A 22,441-nucleotide genomic window follows, 5' to 3' on the forward strand; every position below is an offset into this window, starting at 1 on the left:
TCTATCTCGGCCACACCTAAAACCGAGACCTATCACTTTCAACAAGGTGTGAAATGTAATAAGGACCAAAGTATTTTCCTTTGATTACTAAGTTATGCTGCTCCACACGTACTCCGGTGAGACTCGAACACCGGAGTACGTGGATTTCTTTTCATAATTTCAAATCTCAATTTGTTCATCGAGCACATGTTCTGTTGTGCACATGGATGTCAAAGCATTTTCAACAGTGTAATTTCCCACATGGCTTGGTCAGCCAAAGCAAAATCAAGAAATTGACATTCAGATATACCTTCAAAAATAATTCAACAATTCATGTTATTCCTGAAATTCTGCCAAAGAATAATTAAGAAATTCTACTAGCGATTCGCTTAGGAAATCCTTCGCAAATATCTCCAAGGGTTTCTCAAGAATTTTTTTCAGGATAATTCTTTCGAAAATTCGTTCATAAATTCTTCCTTTGGTTACATTAAGACATTTTCCGAGGATTTCTTCCGAAGTTAGTGCAGGCATTACTTCAAGAAGTCCACCAGAGATTTGTTCAGGAATTGCTTTAGGGATTCCAATGAAAATTCCTGAAGGAACACCTCCAAAGATTTTTGCAATATTCATTCATTTTCATTTATTTGTTTAACATCAAATTCATGGTAGGTACTGAATCAGCAATTTGCCGCCATAATATTCGATTTGTAGCTGCAGCTCTCCAACGTCGGTCACGCCCAACGCTCGCCTGATCACGCTCCACCTGGTCCGCCCATCGTGCTCTCTGCGCCCCACGCCTTCTTGTACCAACCGGATGGTTAGCAAACACCAACTTTGCAGGGTTGTTGTCCAGCATTCTTGCAACATGCCCTGCCCACCGTATCCGTCCAGCTTTAGCCACTTTCTGGATGCTGGGTTCACCGTAGAGTGCAGCGAGCTCGTGGTTCATCCTTCTCCGCCAGCATAGCATAGCATAGCATGAATACTTGCACAAATCTTGGATGGAGTTGCAAAGTTGAATATATCCATTGACATAGGTGATTTCGCTACTATCTACAATGCCATAGACATACTCAGCTCCACACACCTGGCCAAGTCCTTGCAAGCATTTATAAATCCCTTCATCAACTTAGAAAGAACTGAAGCAGCTTCCAATAGATGAAAGGATGTTGAAAATAGCGAATTTTCAACTTATATGTAGTTGTATAACAATAGAGGGTATTAAAAATAGAACAAGTAATAGAAGAAGCATGAAACATTCTCACCAAATTTGAAAGGTCCATCGTTAGATGCGCTTGAGGAGCGATTTCCCTGCTTCAGGGACGGACGTCCAGTGGCTGAATATTGATAACTGGTTTTATTTGTATAACTTGAACACCGATGCTTGATCTTCAATTCAGACATTCATCCGAAACGCGTATTTCGTGTCCTGTAGCTCAGTTTATAAATGACAAAAGGAAAATTAATTCATCCGCACAGCCTCAAGCAGGAAACCATTTTTCAGCAGCCGAATTTTCACAGTTCAAGTCTACGATTATCGTCACGTAACAAAGCACAAAATATATCTTGAAAATCTAACACGACCGTGAACACGACACTAGAACATTTCTTCAAAAATCTTGCTGAATACGTAAAATATAGCATGAAATAACACTTTCCACCTATTCTCCGGTGTTGCATTCAAAAATACGCGGATCAAGAAAACACTAGACCTTATCCTATTCATTGGGCACTACGAAATGTTCCAAAATTTCCCTAAATGGGTGGCATAAGCTTAATCTGAATGGTTACACTTCACTAGTTAGTTCTTTTAAAAAAGCTTAGGTAAGAAGTTACATAAACATTTGAAAGTTTCCTGAAAGCAAAGTGATCCGACACTTGTGAAAAAAGGTATTACGTTCAGATCGTCTGATGGTGCTTTTAACACGTAAAGCATATCCTGTGTTTTTATATGGAAATAAGTGTCTTTATATTTATTTGAATCTGAAAAGTCGATATAAACGTTTTCATGGATGATGATTTATATTTCCAGCCAAAATTCTAGTTATTTTAAGGTTGCAGACAAAATTCCATAACAATCGAATCACTATAAAAAGAGATTCTGATCCCTAAACATGATTATTTTGTATGGAAAACGGTTCTGCCTTTATACTAATTTCTCGCACTGTATATCTGGTGGCGTTATGATAGGTATGTATGGTGGACTTTATCATTCACCCAATGCTAGTGGTTCAACATTTTTAAAGTGCCTTGAAGACGAATGGTTACCCAGAGTGTTAGAAAACGATGGTATAGTCACAATCATTGGTGACTGTAATATCAATTGGCTAGATAACGTAGATAGACATGAGTTGAAAAATCTTATGTACTCAGTTTCGTTGTGTCAAAGAGTAAACTTTCCAACGAGAGTGAATCATAGAAGTAGCACAATGATTGATCTAGTTTTTAGTAATAGCGATAAATTGAATGTAATTGAATTGCCACTTGATAAAATATATGACCATGCAACTATAGGACTCGTAATGGAAAATTCGTCAAAGGAAGTAATAGCGCATAGGATAAAAAAAAATGTTGGAAAAAGTATTCAAGGTCTCGTCTTCAGACTGAGCTTCGTTGGAAAACGAGGGATTTTCACCAATGCCGTGGTACTGACAGTTCAGCGGAAAAGCTATCAGAAGCAATAGAGTCTACTGTGAATAGTATGGTTGAAGAAAAAGAGATTGTTGTTACAGACACAGCACCATGGTACACAAGTTCTTTAAAGTCTTTGAAGATACTCCGGCATGAAGCTCATTTGAAATTTAGATCAACGCGAAATCAATCAGATTGGGACAATTATTAGATAAAAAGAAATAGCTATGTTTATGCCATTCGGGATGCTAAGAAGTCGGCGGTTCAACAAGAGATGAGAGGGTGTAGTAACAACTCAAAAAAAAAAAAACTGTGGAAATCCTTGAAGAGATTAATGAATCCAGCTAAAATACTGACATAGGAGCTCGATTTTTCAATATTGACGATGATCTTGATAACAAAGCAAAAGCTGATAAGTTATTGACAGCGTTAAGCAGATTCACAACAGCATACCAGAGTCTAATTTGAATGATGCCAAGAATACAGAAAGTTTAAGTTCAAATAGCAGATGATCAGTATTCGAGCCAGTTGATATGACCCGTTTGAAAAAAAAACGTATATAACTTGCAACAATGTGGAGGAATCAATAACTTTAATACGACAGTAATGATTGATGCATTCGAAGCAAACAAACACGTATTTCTCGATTTGATTTATATGTCCCTGAGTAAAGGAGAATTTCCCTCAAGCTGGATGAAGTCTATAGTGGTGCCACTACCAAAAGTGCCAAATTCACAAAACCCTGAAGATAGAAGGCCAGTAAACATTATATAAAAAAGTTATTGAGCTCATAGTCAAGGAGGAGTTAATGTCTTTTCTCAACAATCATGATATTCTGTTGCCAGAACAGTCTGGCTTTAGAAAACATCATTTTTGCGAAACTGCATTAAATTCGTTGCTTTTCAAGTGAAAATATGCTTTAGAAGATAGAAAAGTAGTTTTAGCCATATTCTTAGATTTGAAAAAGGCATTCGGAACCATAGACTGAAACAAGTTAATTAGTATAATCTACATAATATAGGAATTGGTGGTAAGGTTATTGACTGGTTCAAAAGTTATTTATCAATGAGGACACAGGTAACTATCTATCGAGGACAAGAATCTGAATACGTTGACTTAGTGGTTTCACAAGGTAGCGTGCTAGGACCAATACTTTTTATTTTGTATATTAATGATATTAACCCTCGAGCAATCGCGCTGTTGTATTTTATACAACACGTAGAAAAAAACTCACTTTTCGTAGCTGAAGATGAAGAAACTGAAATTAAATGTCAAAAAAACAAAGTATATGTTGATTACAAACAAAATAAGGAATGGACATGTTGACACCTTATGAATCCACGGCGAAGTTGTTGAGCAAGTTAATGTTGTAAAATATCTTGGGGTGATGGTTGACGAGAACTAAATTTCAATGAGCAGTCAATATGCTCATTGAAATTTAGTTAATATAATACGAAAAGCAGCTTCAAAATATGGAATGTTGTGTAAAATCAACAAGTTTTTATCACTTGACAACAAGGTTATGTTTTTTTAGAAGTTCCAGTATAAAGAAATTTCTTCATGAATTCTTCAATGAAACTTTTCAGAAAATCCTCTTGAAAAACCATTAAATTTTCTTTGTACAGTCCGGAACCCATTAAATATTCATTACCGTGTATTTTTTCCGTGTAAATTGCCTTTTGTGTAAATTAAAATCTGCGAGCTTGACTGCGGTTCCTTCACACACTCGTGCAGGAGTAATTTTGATAATCCATTCATAGATTTTCTGAATTTCTTCCAAAAATTTCTCTAAAAAATACTGGAGGACTGTTCTAAAAATTCCTGATGGGATTTCTAATGAAATCTATGCGGGATTGTCTGAAGACCCAAGTAACCATGACGCTGGATATACAGCATTAATTTCACTTTATAGTATATTATATGACATGCGATATAAAGTTGTTTTGTCATATAGGTTCCATTAAAGTAGGTTTAAAGTCGAAAGTGGCGCTACTATTGTTGATTTAAAGCAAGCTTTACTGTGGCGATTGCTAAAGCATATAAAATGCTTGTACCATATAGCTAATGCAATGAAATAGTAAGGAATGCATACTTAGGGCATCATGCCAACAAAAGAAAAAAAGTATTTTTTCATTTTTCTGTCTATTTTTATCTTCTCATACCTGTTCCGATACTCTCACACTGATATTTTTTATTCTATTTCGGGAATTGAACCTAGACTGCTGAAACTGGACCGCGATGAAACTCGGACGCGCTAACGCTGTGCTACGACTACCATGTATTTTGCATCTGGAAAAATGTGCAACATAAAGTAACGTATACTCAGCTCGTGCTTTATTGAGTTGTGTTTTCAGCAGCTCTAAAAAGTTGTCTGAATGCCATCAGTTTTCTTACTGTCCCAAATCCATTCGAAAACAAGCGACTACAGAACCGATTGATTCCACAAACGAAGATAATATAAAGGTATAAATTAGTCTGTGTTGATTCTGTTCTTATTGTTTTCATACGTGCTCACTTCTATCATTTCTTTTAAGAATTGGGGCCCTATGTTAAATAAGGAAACCAATATCTCAACCCCACATAATTTTTGTTCCCTCAGCATCTGATTGTCTTCAAGTCCCAAACAGAAACCAAAAAAACCATGCGCAATATAAATTTTCAAACAGCAACATCTGAGCATAATAATCCAAGTTCTACGCAGCAATCCATGAAAATATGGCTTTGTTTTTCTTTTCTTTTGAATGGTTGTGTTTCTAAAAATGTTTTACTGATTTTTTTTTCGAACTGAGGTTTTTTTTCTGTTTACAACCATGAAAGCATCAGTAAAGGCATATATAAAGTAATAAATCCATGCATTATTGATTGCTATAAAGCTTTTAACATGGTAATGCAATGAAGCATTAAACAACGTCCCTATAGAACTATACCGAACTGTCAAAATCCTATAATGCTTCAACGCTTTCATAATGTAGAGTAAACGCTTTATTACTTGACAGGTGTAGAATAAAAGTTATCTCGCATTAGCTAAACTATAATACGATTGAATTAATGTAATGATATAATGCTTGTGGTTACTTGGGGATATGCCTTAAAAACCTCTGAAGATTCCTAGAAGGAAAGCTAAACTTTCCTCTAATCTAATCTAATCTAATCTAATACATACGCAGTCAGTACAAGAAAGCATCCTGGAAAATAATCAAGTTAGATTAGGCTCGATTATTTTTCTTGTCAATATTGAAGCTTATGGCATATCAAGGATATGACACAAGCGTCAAAGTGACCAAGCCTACTACGCAGTATTTGCCGCAAAGATGATTCTTGGAAATTATTTATGGTCCACTGCACGAATTTGTGCTGGCCTGCTTACTCCCACACGAAATTTGACGTTTGAGCGGTGTCGGCACCGCTCAAACGTCAAATTTCCTGTGGGAGAAAGCAGGCCAGCACGAATTCGTGCAGTGGACCATTACACCAACGAACCTAACCTCATAATAACTGACAATTTTCAGGTCATTTTGACAGATGTAACATGAGCATGAAAAGGACGGCAACAAGATCGATAAAGTTGAATATATAATCCGTCATTTTCGTGCATGTGTGTGGTCTGTCAAAATGATCTGTGAAATGTCAAGCATTTTCATGGCTGGCTTAGTTTGTGTAATGAAGAATGCTTCAACTTTTAAATGTCAAATCAAGCATCGAAACAATTCTTGAATCTACAGGGGTGGAGGGATGCGTGGACATACCGTACAAAACGCTCCGTATGTGTAGTTGAATATGTGAGAGATATACTTATGACATAATTGCCATGAGCACTGCAGTGCCATGGCCTTCCATGATATGCAGGATTTCCGTTCCAAGACTTGGCGTGTCTGGACTCCGATGATTCGGCTGAGCAACTCCCGTTCGCTTTTTTCATTGGATTTACCAGTGGCAGTAGTACACGTTTGTTTTGATTTTTTTTTAACCGAGATCTCAGTATTAACTTGTTCCTACTGAAAACTCGGTTCATAATTTTACAGACCTTTTAGGGCTTACCGATTTTGTACGATAAACTTTAAATATTGATGCGTGTTCAGCATTTTCATTACCGAAATTTGCAAACCGTGGATATAATTACCGAATTTCAGATGTTTCAAAACAGAAATGCTGAAGTTCCGGTAAAACAACAGATTTACGATTTGAGTTCAGTAAGAAAAAAGAGAAGCCGACAATGATGCAATGATGATTGCATGCAATGATAATTATGCTGACGAAAGACGTTACTAAAAAAAAACATCTCGTCTCCCCGACGGGGAATTGAACCCCGGTCTCCCGCGTGACAGGCGGGGATACTGACCACTATACTATCGAGGACTATGTAAATTTAGAAATGTAATGATTTTTTGATAATGATGAACTCAGTTTAAAATTTTGGAGATATTCCCAGTTAGCTTGTTGCAATGAATGTGATCTTGCCTGACTAGCTCCGCACCACTACAAAAGACGGTGAATATCGAGATTTTTACAACAAAAAGATCTACAATTTTTTATTTGATGATACATATGCTTCATGCACTGCCTCTCGCTCTCTATCGAACATTTTCGCACGAACCAAATCCATATCAGCATCCGCCGTCGACGACGTCCAATTTGTGAGCGCGACGTGAAGTCACACGCGTGTGCTTCCCATCTGTAGGGCAGGGCCGCATTCACGTTGGCGATTGTCGTCGTCGCCGTCACTGTCAACATGTTTCCGACTTTTACGCTTCATAACGTTGTCGTATGAGAAAACCGCTGACTGACTATATGCCGCGCCTTCTCAAATGCAGGAAACACGTTCCTTCCTTCAGCAATGGATGAGACGATGATGCGCCATCACCCGCAAACGACACCGCAGAAATATGCAACGACAGCGAAAATCAATAAGCGTCACCCTCGTCGTAATCTTGGGGATTCGAAAGGCTTCCATATTCTGATGGTTTTGATGGGGACATAGCTTGCCAATGTTGGTGGTAGTAACGTACATATAGCTTGTTTTATTCGGGCTGCAGCGGCCAATTTGCAAAATCTTTATTGGATTTGTTTAGGCAAAGTGGATACACGACAGCTTGATGAGGGAAATCTGTTGACGACTCTGTGGAGGAAAACTGAAAGTGCTGTAGCTATCGTGTAGGAGAAAGCGGGGAAGGATGGCTAGTTGGATACCTAATTCTTCATTACACCAACAAAGCTAGCCATGAAAATGCCTGACACTTCTCAGGTCATTTTGACAGACCACACACATGCACGTAAAAGACGGATTATATATTCTATTTTATCGATCTTGTTGCCGTCCTTTTCATGCTCAATGCATTGCTCATGTTACATCTGTCAAAATGACCTTAGAATTGTCAGTCGTTTTGAGGTTAAGTTCGTTGGTGTAATAAAGAACAGGGTACATTTGGTCAGGGTTGGTCCATTCTTTATTACACCAACGAACCTAACCTCAAAATGACTGACAACTCTCAGGTCATTTTGACAGATGTGACATGAGCATGAAAAGGACGGCAATAAGATCGATAAAGTAGAATATATTATCCGTCTTTTTCGTGCATGTGGGTGGTCTTTCAAAATGACCTGAGAATTGTCAAACATTTTCATGGCTAGCTTTGTTGGTGTAATGAAGAATTTTGATATTAAATTGCGTTTGATTAACGTTTATGCACCCAACGATATAAGGAACGAACTCATCAAATAAGATAAAATTCAGCACTCTCGAGACGAAATTCTTGATTTGATATCGTAGGGAAATATCACTTACACACTCATTTGGTAATACTTTTAAATGAATACGAGCAGCCGAAATAGCTCAGTTGGGAGAGCGTTAGACTGAAGATCTAAAGGTCCCCGGTTCAATCCCGGGTTTCGGCATTGAACTTTTTTGATACAGCTCAGCAACGAATCCTGTCTTCATCTGACTCCATCATTCCACTTTTTTCAGCTCATCTGCCTGCGATGTCGTTTACGCGCACATTCAAAAAGTCGTGACGCCGATCATTAAGGAGAAACTTCAGAGAATACAAACATGGCTGCCACGATGGCTGACTTAGTCTCCTACTCACGTTTTCAAGAGCACCAATTTGGAAAATTCGTAAACAAATGCTCTCAATTTGTAAAAGCTGCCTCTTTTTGCAAGTGAGCAAAGCCAGGAAAAACAAGTGCGGCTTGGTTCGATGATTTGTTCGTCAGATTTGTGCCTCTAACGTTTGTATGAAAAATTGCAAAGGGATTTCTTGATGTTTCACCTTAAGGGGATATTATTGTTCCCACCCAAAGCGCTGCAAAACACACCGTCACATCGCCGCACCACCACGACGACGTACGTAGACGACTAGAAGAAACAAAGAAGGGTTGCGCGCAAATTTATTGCATGGTGGTTCAAATTTACGAGTTTGATTAACCAGGCTTCCATTACTGTGTGACGAACCAACGACGACGAAGTGAGAAAGGGTTGCCTCGCTGCTTTCAAAACAACCAACGGCCGTCTATAGGATCACCGACCGCGCCGCGGCGGTGGTGGCACACATGCGAAAATATGCGGGAGAAGAAAAATACGCATTACCTACACACAAAACGCCAAGACAACAACGACAGCAAAAGGGGTGTGGCCAAAGCGAATTTTTCATTTTGAAAATTAATGGCTTCGCCAATTCTTCTGCTTGCCACACGAAACTATAATCAGACGAAATTGAGACAAAATACGCTCATTTTTCACACCCTTTCATTTGATGATTGTGTTGCTTTTGCTTCAGCGTTTTCGATCGCTGGGTTGTTGTTCAGCAGCTACGTTTGATAGCATAATGTTTGAGTGATGGGGGACCGTTTGTATCAAAGTTATTCATAATTTTAATTACATGGTTTGGCTGGTTATCAGATTTCAGAAATAGATGCGACTTTAAAGTTTACGTTAATATATTCTCAGAATTAAAGAGGAACCAAAAATATATAGATTTCTCCCCGACGGGGAATTGAACCCCGGTCTCCCGCGTGACAGGCGGGGATACTGACCACTATACTATCGAGGACTACGGACTACTAAATATGAAGAAGTTTTATTCCATTTTTGGCATTGTTGGAGTGAAAACTGTATTATGTACTCACCTTTTCTTGCCCATGTTAGGTTTGTCAAAATCAAACTATTTGAGGATAGGTGTGTTGTAATGGTAATGAAGACTTATTTTTTTTGGTTAAATATCTGCTAAACTTGCTGACCTAGTTCTTCATTACACAACGAAACCTAACCTCAAAAATGTTTTACAGTTCTCAGGTCGTTAGCCATTAGGTTAGGTAATATGAGCAAAACGAGGGCTGCAACGAGATCCGTAAAGTAAAAGGTATGTTTGTCTTTGCACAGGCTAATTGTGTGTCTTGTTTGTGTGAGATCTGTCAAATGACATGAGAACCGTAAAACATGGATAGGTTTTACGGTGCATTAAATAATTCGTGCAATCTTTGAAGAAATTTCTGTTAGGATATCAGCTGAAATTCCTTGAGAAATCTATGGAGGAATTCCTGAAAAAAGTGCTGGAGAAGTATCTGGAGCAGTTCCAGGAGGAATTACAGTATGCGTTGATAATGCGTTGATAAATTCCAGCAAAGGAATTCCAAAAGCAATACCAAAACATTTTCGAATAGGAATACCAAGAGGTAATCCAGGAAAAAGTCCAAAGAGGAACTTCTGGGGAATCCATAGAGAATGTTCCATTAGGGAATCTAATAGAGGAATCCTACTGAAATCTCTTGAGGAATTGCGTGGAAATGAGTAATAATTGAAGGTATTTATAGACGAACACTTTAAAAAATTCCTAGAAGGATCCCTGAAGAAATTATATGAGAAATTCATGAAAAAATGTTTAGGGAAATCTCTAGATTTATTTATTCATCAGTGGGTCGGCTCCAGAGGCACGTTCTTCTCCGTTAGGGAAATTTGTGCCATCCGTAGATTTATTCATGCATGAATGCATGGATTAATTCATAGTGGAATTATTGCAGAAATATCTACTGAAATCTCTGGATACATCATAAGAGGAGCAGAAATTACTGGATAAAGTCCTGCAGGAATACCAACAAGAATTTTTGGAGCAATCCTTCAGGAATCCCTGGGGTATCACAGGGGGAATGAACAATTCTTAAGGAAATATCTGGAAGGGTTCTTGTAGAAATTTCCAGAAAAAATCATGGAGGAACTCCAGCAGAAATTCCTGGAATAATCAAAGCAGGTATAGGGTATTGGTTCCCTTCTTAAGCATGTGGCTCCCATTTTCATCCTACGAAAAACAAAGGATTGAAGCGCTGTTTAATTTGTTTCTTATTTTTGTATTTTTTGTTAGAAGTGAGCACCCATGAAAACAAAAAGAACGGAACCAATCGGTGCCATAATCACTTGTTTTCGAATAGGATGAACATGGGAGCGTAAGATTAATGATGGAACACATACCCAATAAAAATAAGTTAGACCAACAGGTCTTAGTAAAAAAAAAATAATTATTTGAACTACATTCGAATTACATTGAACATTAATAGTATTATCTACTAACTAAACCAATGAGTTTTATCAAAAAGAACCGAACGCGTCGCGATATAGAAACTGAATGAACTGAATTGTAATACCGAGTTGCCTATTAAGTGTACTCAATACTCCTAACTGCTGACTAAGCTGGGTGAAGTCCACCGATCGGTTTGCTGACATCTGCAGTAGCGTGATCGAAAGAGTTGGGCCGTTGTTGCGTAGAAACGACTATCTCAGTCTTAATTTACGACGATTTATTTTATTCTACCTGACGTTTCGGCCATGGGTTTTGGCCTTTTTCAAGGGAAAAATTGTCTATCGTCCTTGTCCTTGTTACAATTTGCATTTGCGTTTGTCAATTTATCCGGGTCATTGCTTTTTTGTACAATTTTAGGGTAATTTAAATGATAATTTTGGTCAGCGTTTTGCTTACACATATAACGACTGTTTTAAAATGGTGAATGTTATTCTGGGCACTATCAAAGTTACATCGAAAAAATAATGTGTCTTTCGGCTTAAAAAATGATAAACCTTCCAAAAATTCAATTTTTGTTCGATCAACCAATTTCTATTGAGAATTGCATACGAAAGGCTGTGCTTAAGGCTGAAATTACAAAAGGCTGAAATTATAGTTCGACTATTTTTCAAACGCCATCAATTCAAAAGAAGCCGTTCCCAAGACCAATCCATACTACCAAGTTCATGAAATGCTTTGTTGATTAGCCACATAGTAACGATAATGTATCTCAAAAAAGAAACCTAAAGTTAACCCAAAAACGCCTACAATCGTACAATCGTAATTTTCATAAAAAAATATTATCAACAGTCAAGTTCCAATAAAATCAACATGATTTCACAAAAACATGGAAGTCCATAGTGTAGTTCCAAAAAATACCTTCAAAGTAGATCCTCGACATCTGAATCTGATATTTTTTTCAAGGTCTATTTAAGCACAAATAGTATACTATCGTTGTATTCTGATCCGTATAGATACAATGCATCTATAATTAGTGAAAGAGAGGACAACGACTGAAGAAAAATAAGAAAATGACTGTCAGATGACATCATGGTTTACTAAAGATATCTAAAAGTATCAAAAAACCTATTTCTCCCTGTTTCTCTATTTTTCTCAAGCTGTAATTCACGCTCAGAAGGGATCCTAGAAAGTCACAAAAGAAAACCTGTACAGAATCCCTGATAGGATCCTTAAAGAAGTCACGGAAGAAATCCCGGCTGGAAGCTCGACAGGACTCCCTGAAAGTATAATTGAAGAAATCCCGGGAGGAATGTAAAAGAAAAAAACGGGAAGAATCTTTGGAGGAACCTGGGCAGGAATCCTGGCACGAATATCTACAAGAATCCCTCAGGGTTCTTAAGATTCACAGAAATCTTTGAAAGAATACAAGTTGGAGTTCCTGGAGCAATCCTAGCAGGAACCTCTAGAGAAATCCTTTACGAAATCCCAGAAGGGATCTTTGAAGGAACTCCAGCAGTTATGCCTAAAGGAATGCTGACTACAACACTTGAAAGAAACCTTTCAAGATTTTAGAAAAAATCCCGGTAGAAATTCCTGAAGATACCTGAAGATACCCGGGAGGATTTACTGAAGGAATTCTGGAAGACATATCTGGTAGAATCATGAGAGGAAACTCAGCTGAAAGCTTTGTAGGAAACCCTAAAATAATCACAAAAGAAATCCCGGGTGAAATTACTGTAAGAACTTCCGAGAAGCCAGCAAGGAACCCGAGCCGTATGCCTCAAAGAATTCCACTAGAATATATTTCACTGAATATATTTCGACAGAACACTTATAAAGTATACTAGGATGAATCTGTTAAGTAATTCCAGCAGAAATCCTGGCTAGAATTTCTGTAAGGATCCTTTCAGGTTTTTCTAAAACAATTCTGGCAAAAATCTCTGAAGTTATTCCTGAAGGAATACCAAAAAAGAATACCTGATGGAATCCTTAGAAGGATCATGACAGGAATGCCGGCTTAAAGCTGCAAGAACCATAAAAGATGTCTCTATGATCTAGGATCGCCTGAAAAAAAATCTCGGCAGAAATGGTGTAGAACTGAAACTACCATGTTGGATATGGTACGCCATCTTGGATTTCAAAATGGCGTTAAATATCGATTATTGACTTCTACTCGTCAAGCCCGATCGCTAGATATCCATGTTGCATGATATCATAGTTCAAACAACCATTCCGTGGCCGTCATCTTGGATATGGTCCGCCATTTTGGATTTCAAAATGGTGTTAAATATCGATTTTCGATTTCTACTCATCAAGCCCGATCGATAGATACCCATATTGCATAGCATCTGAAGCAGCATTGCCGTTAAATAACATACATTCTGAAGTTTTGGCCACCATCTTGGAACCTATGCCGCCATCTTGAATTCCAATACCCCTACTACCACCTCCACATCCTAAGGAATGTGTATGCCAAATTTGAATTAAATTTCTTGACGCATTCCAGAGTTATGCCAGAAAATTCATACATATATACATACGTACATACACATACACATACAAATAGACAAACATATAAACAAACAAGCATATAAACATACAATCATAAATACATCGATTAACAACTCTGCTGAAAAAATGAACTATAAATTATTAACGATTATCAAAATTCCAGAGAAATAAATTATTTTCGCATTGAAAATGAAACTCATAGATCGTGACAATATGTAATCTTTGCAGCATCGTTTACGCCACCTAGTGCTCCAGTCACAAACTATATTGTCCACTATGAGCAAGGTATGGATGTGGAAAACATCTTCTCTGAGGAAAGTATTCTAAAATTATGCATAATTCTGGAGATATTCACATCAACAGGACTGTCCTATTTATAGGACGCTGGGCGGATATGGGTTAAGGTTGAAGGATTCGTCATTGACATAACCGTCATCATCGAAAATTCAAAAGCAGTTTTCTCGTTCAAATCTGAAATTTTCGCAGTAAAAATGTATTCACTGTGTTGCGGGTGGAGAATGTAGTACAATGAATACATTTGCAATACAAACATTTAAGTTTTGAGCGTGAAAACTGCTTTTGAATTTTCAATGATGACGATTTTGTCAATGACGAATCCTTCAACCTTAAACCCATATAGCCGATGTGGTAAGCGCACGAGCAATCAGTAAAACAATGGTGGCGGGTTCGATTCTTGGTTGACCCAGAAATGTTTCAAAATGAAAACTTCCCTAACTTCCTTGCGTTTTATATATTATTTTATGCAATTCAGTATCATAGTTTATATTTTTTATAACTCATTTTGGTATAATAATGGCCATTTTTTTCCGAACTGGTTCATTATGCAACTGAAATGAGTTGCATAATGAAAAATAGTTGTATAATGTTCATAATGCAACTCATTTGAGTTGCATTATGAACATTATGCAACTCAAATGGGTTGCATTATAAAAAAATCATTGCATAAAATTTTGTATGGAACTCGTTGCAAAACTCGATTTTTTCAGCACTCTTCGTATTTATCCAACTCGGCAAGCCTCGTTGGATAAATGTACGACTCGTGCTGAAAAAATCAACTTTTTGCAACTCGTTACATAAATAACTATTATACATCTTCATGACTACCACACGAATCGTTATCGTTAATCGTTGAAGGTTGTTAATCGATAAATTATCGCCGGATTTATTGTCGTTCGATAAGGGGCTGTCCATTAATTACGTAAGGGAATTTTAGTGATTTTCTGACACCCCCTCCCCCCCTTGTAAGATTTTTTGTATGAGAACCCAAAAAATTTTGTATGGCGCGTAAGATTTCTCAAACCCCCCCTCCCTCCACAAACCCTTACGTAATTAACGGACAGCCCCTAATTCAACGATAGTTAACTGAAGTTAACTTTGGGAGTTTTGATCATAGCAATCTTGGTCGAAAACATTTGACGTCTGTAAGGCTGCTTGAACAAGTGCTTGTACGAGTTGGGGTTCAATCGGAAATTCTGCCAAGGGCTAGGCCAGGGGTTTTATTGGGCATTTCGTGTCATTCTGTCAAGAATCCACCACGGATTCCATCGGGAATCTTGCCAGGCATTTCAACAAAATTTCTACGATGATTCCTTCGAAAATCCCATCAGAATCCCTGGTGGAATTGAATATTTCGCCAGGAATTCCATCACGAAATTTGCTACGAACTTATGCAAGAATTTCTCGCATTTCATCGGATGTTCTACCAGGGACCCTAACGATTTCTCTAACGGTTCCATAAGGAATTTTCCCAGAGGTTTCATCTGGAATTCCAAAAAGCATTTTTGTATAAATGCCTTCGAAGACTCCATTGGCTCCTGTTGATCACAGTATTGAACAAAAGATTTTTCTCCCGGGCGATTACATTTTGACATTCATATACCACGTAGACCAAAACTTGGCCAGCTCAGAACCTCTCCCCTCCCCCTCGTTGACTTTTTCCATACAAACATTTTAAAATTTGTATGGAGCGTAGACCTCGGCTAGACGTCCCCCCCTCCCCCTGGTTTATGAACGGTCCCCAGTGAAGCAGATTGTGATGCGTATAAATTTCCTTAACGTTATGACTTAAAAAATGATCCAAAATGTTCATACATAAGTCATGTACGTAACTTTTGTTGACTGAGGTAAAAAAAATCACCACTCCAACGATTTCTTTACTTGACATTGAACAGTTAACTCGATAATTTTCGATAAATTATCGAAGACACGATAACGATAACGATAATGTAACGTACTTTTTATCGTTAACGACGGTTTATCGAAAAACTGTCAACGAGGTCATAGTTGGCGTTAAATTATCGGCGATAATTTATTGATTAACAACCTTGCACACGATATACAATAGGCAGTGGAGGATCTCAGTAAATAATTGAGAAAGTTCACATAACAAACTAAGCTGAGGAGCAAGCTGTGTTCCAGTTGGAACATTACGCCAAGAAAAGAGAGAACGAAAATCCTTCAGCAATTTAAAACGATATTGGTTGGATATAGGTTAGGCGCTAAAATGGCATAGATGTGTTAGTTTGGCAAAGTTTGGCCTTATCAAAAGTTACACGAGATTTGATCGTTCCGTAATTTTTATATGACGTCAAAAGACTTCAACTAAATTAATATTGATGATAAAATGTCAATGTTAAGTGAAAAATACTTTTATTTTTTTACTTCAAAAAAGGCTGACAAAATCGGGTTAAAAAGCGCAAAAAGCCGACAAAATCGGGGATAGACAAAATCGGTGGCTCACAAAATCGGGTCCTCGCTATATATGTTTACAATAGAGATAGTGGTAAAATAACAATACAAAAACAATACGGTGTAACGTTTTTAACCATACAATGAATTTTAAAATTCATTCCTTACAATGAGGTTAGAAAGGCCCTTAAGGAGCTGAAAAACAGCAAGGCTACTGGGAAAGACGAGATCCCGGTCGAACTTCTTAAGCACGGAAGCGAGCAGCTACATCAATCAATCCACCAGATTATTATAAAGATTAGGGATGATGAAGAATTGCCCACCAGCTGGTTGAATGGCCTCATATGCCCAATCTACAAGAAATGGCACAGACTGGAGTGTGCCAATTACAGAGCGATTACCCTTTTAAATTCGGCGTATAAGATACTGTCGTGTGATCTGTTCGACAGACTGCAACCTCTTGAGGAGTCCTTCGTCGGCGAATACCAGGCTGGTTTTCGTGAGGGCCGATCAACGACGGATCAAATGTTTATCCTGCGGATGATCCTAGATAAATTTCGGGAATATAACTTGCAGACTCACCATTTGTTCATTGATTTTAAAGCAGCGTACGATTCAGCGAAAGAAATGAGCTTTGGCAGATAATGTCAGAACATGGTTTTCCGGCGAAACTAATTGGGCTGATACGCGCAACGCTGGATGGATCAAAATCGAGTACATATTCGGATCACGGACGAAGTGTCTACGTCGTTTGTGACCTTGGAGGGATTGAAGCAGGGGGATGCTCTTTCAAATTTATTGCTCAACATTGCACTCGAAGAAGCGATTAGGAGATCAGGCGTGCAGAGGAATCATCACACGGTTGCACATGCTCCTCGGTTTTGCGGACGATATTGATCTCATCGGAATCGATCGTACGGCAGTAGAGGAAGCTTATGCTCCTCTGAATAGAGAGACAGCGAGGATAGGCTTGACGATTAACTCTACCAAGACGAAGTACATGATAGCGAGTAGAGACAGAAGCAGGCCTAGTGCTGAGGTAGTGATTGATGGGGAAGTGTTTGAAGTTTTTGAAGAATTTGTTTATCTTGGAACACTTGTGGCATGTGACAACGACGTTTCCCGTGAAGTGAAAAGGCGTATTGCAGCTGCGAATAGGGCCTTTTACGGATTTCGTAGCCAGCTTAGGTCCCGTAACTTGCAAACGCAAACAAAATTCGCTCTGTATAAGACGCTGATTCTTCCGGTTGCCCTCTACGCTCACGAAGCGTGGACGTTAAAGGAGGTAGACCGAAAAGCTTTTGGGTAGTTTTCGAGCGCAAAGTGCTGCGGACAATTCTCGGTAGGAAACAAGAAAATGGAGTGTGGCGCAGACGCATGAATCACGAGTTGTACCAAGTGTATGAAGATGCGAATATTGTGGAACGTATAAAATACGGCAGACTTCAGTGGGCTGGACACGTAGTGCGAATGTCGGAAGAAAGAATAGCAAAAACAATATTCAGCAGAGAGCCCGGTAGAGGTAGGCGACTTCGTGGGCGGCCGCAAACTCGCTGGCTGCACGCGTTTGAAGAAGATCTACGATCCCTACACGTTCGGGGAAACTGGAGGAACATCGCCCAAGACCGACGAAGATGGTGGTATACTATACGCTCGGCGTTGGAGTAAATTTACTTTGTGGCCAACAAGGTATTAAGGTAAGGTAGGATAAATCGTCAACTGTTGCACACCTCATAGCAATAGCATGGAGGGAGTGTGCAACAATTGGCGAGTTTTTAAGGTGTGCAATATTTGGAAATTTACCCTACACAATGCGCTTCGAGCGGATTCGGTAATCATGAAGCGAAAGTTTTCATGTCTGGGCTCGCGGTGTTAAGGAGAACACAAATATGACTGCAACAATGACCGACGTAGATCCCTACTCACGTTTTCAAGAGCACCAATCTTGAAAATTCGTAATCAAATGCGCTCGATTTGGAAGTGAGCAAAGCAAGGATAAACAAATGCGCCTTGGTTTGAGGCTTCGCTCGTCAGATTTGTGCCTCTAAAATTTGCATGCAAAATGGCATAGAGATTCCTTGATGTTTCACCTTAAAGCAACCACTATTTATAAAGCCCTGTTGTTTCTTTCGCTTCTGTTATGCTCCCAATAGGGGGATTAGGGGCATAATGGACACCCGGGGCGAAATGGACATCCCTGTTTTTGCCGAAACCGTTGACTTTTATGTAAAACTTTTAATGCATAAGTGTGAAGGAACAAATCATTGTTCTATTTTTCAAAAATACCATTTATATTGCTCCGAAATAACCAAAATATCATGGAAATTGAAATGTGATTTTCATATGGTGAAATTCTTATAATTTCGAAGCAGCATCAAATAAGGTATTGTGAATGTTGGAGTGTGTCCACCATAAGAACAAGTGAATTGTTACCTTATCTACATGTATACAAAGATTTAGCAATGGATGAAGTATTTTATTTTTGATAGAATTTACTTAAAATAGCAATTTTAATGTTGTAGTCGATTCGGGGCGAAATGAACACTGGCAATTACGAATGGATGTATGCGCATTGCATACTGTTAGGCGTTTTATAGAGTTTGGAAAAAATCAATCCAATTATTTTAGCCTAAAGTTTATTTAATTAACTTTGATGTTATGTAAACTCATGTAAGATGGAGTATTATATCTGTGATATTGATCTCCGTAGGTAAATTACTTAACTGGTCGATGTAACCAAAGAATTAGCATAAAATATGCAGGGGTGTCCATTATGCCCCGATGGGTGTCCATTTCGCCCCGTACCTTTCCTGCCAGCCCTGAAAAACACACGGTTTACAATTCATTATTTCTTCACAATAAATACATTCTACCTGCTGTAAATGATTGAAAGGCGTAGGAAACAAGTAGAAGTTGAAAGTCAACTGATAATGTGATTAGTTTTACTCGGTTTTACAGGCCTAACGTACTCATTTGCTTAGGGTGTCCATTATGCCCCTAATCCCCCTAGTAGCGTCTAATAGCAGTAGACCGGATCGTACCGCTTTCAAAATAAGGTGTCGCTTTTTGGAAGAATACAACATTTCACACGTAATTCATTAATATTCATATTATTTTTGTAAATGTTTTTAAAAACAAGGCATAGAGTTGTCTACCATCTATTTATGTCCTTCCCATAAGTTACGTAGATTTTTAGGGAGGAGGATGGTGTTTGGCCAAATTCTATGCTCCATACAAATTTGTATGAGCAAAAATCTACGAGGGGTAAAGAGGTTTTTCTAAGATGCCCAACAATGAGTCTACGTAGTTTATGGACAGCCCCCTAAATGTCGTCGCACTTCAAAGACATTTCTGCAAAGATTTTTGCGCCAGAAGGAAATAATGGGATTATTCGCAGACATCCCTCCAGTTGTCCCCATCTTCAGAATTTCCTTATCCAACCTTATGTCTAATGGATCGAAGACGAAGCATAATTACCGAAGAAATCAGGGAAGCGACAAGATATGTCCTCCTTCGAAATTCAAAGTGACAGTTCCGGAAGGCGTGCGGCGGCGGCGGCGTGGCGGTGATTTGAAGCACGGAGTGCAGGAAGATCATTATGATTATGTCTGGCTATAACGACAGTAGCCGAGAAGAACGAAGAATCCTTATGTTTATGCAATTTACAAATTAACAGGATTATTATTACTACCGCCCATCATCATTGCTGTTGGTTTGCGGCATGGGGGATGAATGGGGGACAACGGTCCGACCATAACCGAAGATGATGCGGCATTTCTCCTGAAGATTGTGCAGATCTGGAATCTCCGGCCGGTGAGGATGGGAGAAAAGACAAATGTATCGTTTTCCCTGTGTTTGCTTCGTTAACAGAGGGTGTAATGAGATTTAAATTAGTGCGAGGACATTTTCGATTGGAAGGGGTCACTTCCTTTCCTTTTATTCAGAAGACGAAGTGGAATCTTAAAGATGCACTACATTACATTGCTGGAGGTGCGCGGCTGTCCTGATTCAGAAAGGGGTGGGATCGAATCGTGCTTTGCAAGCTATAAAACATCAAAGAAACTACCTCACGATGCCCTCGAGAACACCTTTTGCAATAAACCTGCCGTTCTATAGGTACCGATGGCGCACCTTTCAGGGTTAATTAAATTCCCTTCATTTCACGCATCCCAAGCGGAAAAGCAAATATCTCCGCGTTCGCCGTTCGGAAAGAGCTTCCGTACGGAAGAATCCTTCGGCAACTGCCAATCATTCCATTTCATGGGGAGGATAACGTCTCGAAGATAGGGATTTTCTTGTATTTGAAGCACTTCCAGTGTGAGAGGGCAGTGTTTCTCAACTGCATTACCCAAGTAACATTTTAATTTTTGTTCGGCTCTTTAAGAGGTTTTCGTGACCAATTTTATAAAACTTGCAATAAAACTGATTCATGCATTAAAACATCTTGATAATCTCTTTAAGAGCATCTTTCGGCTAAATGAATTACTCTCGGAGAGGTTTTCCAAACCGTATTTATAGTGGCAATAAAACTGTTTTAAAACCTAGTTCAAACTTTTCCATAATCGAAAAGCGATAGCCCGTGGCCTTTGCCTAAACTAAATCACACCACCACCCCACCACAAGGACCACGTGGCGTATGGACGGCCCCTTAGGCGACCATGCAAAAGTAAGCTGGTAACGACGACATTCTATCTTCTAAGTAGGCTCGGGTGGCACTGATCTGAAACGGAGGATGGACTAATGTCGGCGTCGCTTTCCGTCCCATGAAACCGAAGCGAGGCCCTAAATTACGCTTCCGATCTGTTCCCTGCTGAGGCAACTAACTGGGTGGAAGTAGGTTCAGGCGAACACTTCTGATCCACTTCCTGATTCGGCTCTGAGCTTAGTACCCAAAAGCCTGTACCAACCCTCGGGTGGCCTCCCTGTTTGCATAGATACCAACCACCAAAATCATTGGCGACTACTTCATTGGCAGAGAGGGATAGAGGCTCTAAGGGGGACCCAGCAGAAATGACTACTAAATCCATAAACCATGTGGTAGAGAGTGGAGAGGCAAAGGGATCGGCGTTGAACCCGCTCACGCGAGAAGGGCTGGCGAGATCGTCCCTACGAGGAGGAGTACGAGGCGGCGCAGTACCAACCAAGGTAGCGCAGATGCCTGGCGCAGACCTCACGCCGTTGCTGAACCGTAACAGGGCCTGCTGAAGCTCCGCCAATCGCTGGCTCTGGCCTAGACGGAGTATGATCTCCTGGTCGAATAGTGGAGTGCGGCTGATGCGAGCAAGGAGGAGCGGTACACCCAAACGGACAGCTTCCTCTTTGCTGCCAAGATGGTGCATGAGATCATGCAGCTCGTCGGAGTCGTAGCAGAGAGGTCAAACAGCCCTACGGCTCGAGCTGCATGGTCGAAACCTCCCGAATAAACGCGGTCCGCGAGGAGAAAGATACAACCGGCAGAGGCGAAAGTCGAAGTGGACGGCCAGTGCGAGCAACCAGGCTCCCAAGTCGCCAGCCCTAAGAGGCCAACCCTAAGAGAAACGGGGGCCAACCGGACCAAGGGAGAACCCTTGGAATATGTTTGGAAAGAAGAAGAGAAACGACGTGCTGGTCTTCAAAACTGAGGAGAATACATACGCCGAGGTGCTGAGGATCATGCGAGGCGAATATCATCTCTCACCACTGGGCGCACCAGAACTGAAGAGATGATGCTAGTGCTGAAGGAAAAGGCGGCCAAAAAGGACACCTTTTGTAATGCACTAGCCCAAGAGGTACTCAGCGAGAAGGCGCAAGCGAGAGCCCTAACGACAGAACCGAATCTCCGGTGTAAAAACCTGGACGAGATCACCGACGCAGTTCGCAGAGTTCGCAGCAGCCCTCAAGCAGCAGTATGAGTTCGATGTACCAAGTGCATGGATCCAAATGCGGAAAGGCCCGGCAGGCACGCAAATAGCCACGATAGAGCTCCCGATAGGGGAGGCGAAAAAGGTGACTGCAGTCGACTAGATCAGAGTTGGCTGATCAACATCAGTCAGAGGCGTGCTTCGAGTGCGTCGAACAAGGACAGAAGTTGTGGGCGTGTAAAGCCCCGATAGAAGTAAACTCTG

At 39.7% G+C, this 22,441-nt stretch overlaps 3 non-coding genes across 3 annotated transcripts; 1 reads left to right on the top strand and 2 right to left on the bottom strand.

Annotated features, from left to right (window-relative positions):
• Nucleotides 1-6,894: 6,894 nt before the first annotated feature.
• Nucleotides 6,895-6,966, bottom strand: Trnad-guc (transfer RNA aspartic acid (anticodon GUC)). The gene has a single exon. It is a non-coding gene; the product is annotated as a tRNA-Asp (tRNA).
• Nucleotides 6,967-8,429: 1,463 nt separating this feature from the next.
• Nucleotides 8,430-8,502, top strand: Trnaf-gaa (transfer RNA phenylalanine (anticodon GAA)). The gene has a single exon. It is a non-coding gene; the product is annotated as a tRNA-Phe (tRNA).
• Nucleotides 8,503-9,584: 1,082 nt separating this feature from the next.
• Nucleotides 9,585-9,656, bottom strand: Trnad-guc (transfer RNA aspartic acid (anticodon GUC)). Its single transcript has one exon. It is a non-coding gene; the product is annotated as a tRNA-Asp (tRNA).
• Nucleotides 9,657-22,441: the final 12,785 nt, after the last annotated feature.

Source organism: Aedes albopictus, chromosome 3 (assembly GCF_035046485.1).
Source record: "Aedes albopictus strain Foshan chromosome 3, AalbF5, whole genome shotgun sequence".
Classification (NCBI taxonomy): domain Eukaryota; kingdom Metazoa; phylum Arthropoda; class Insecta; order Diptera; family Culicidae; genus Aedes; species Aedes albopictus.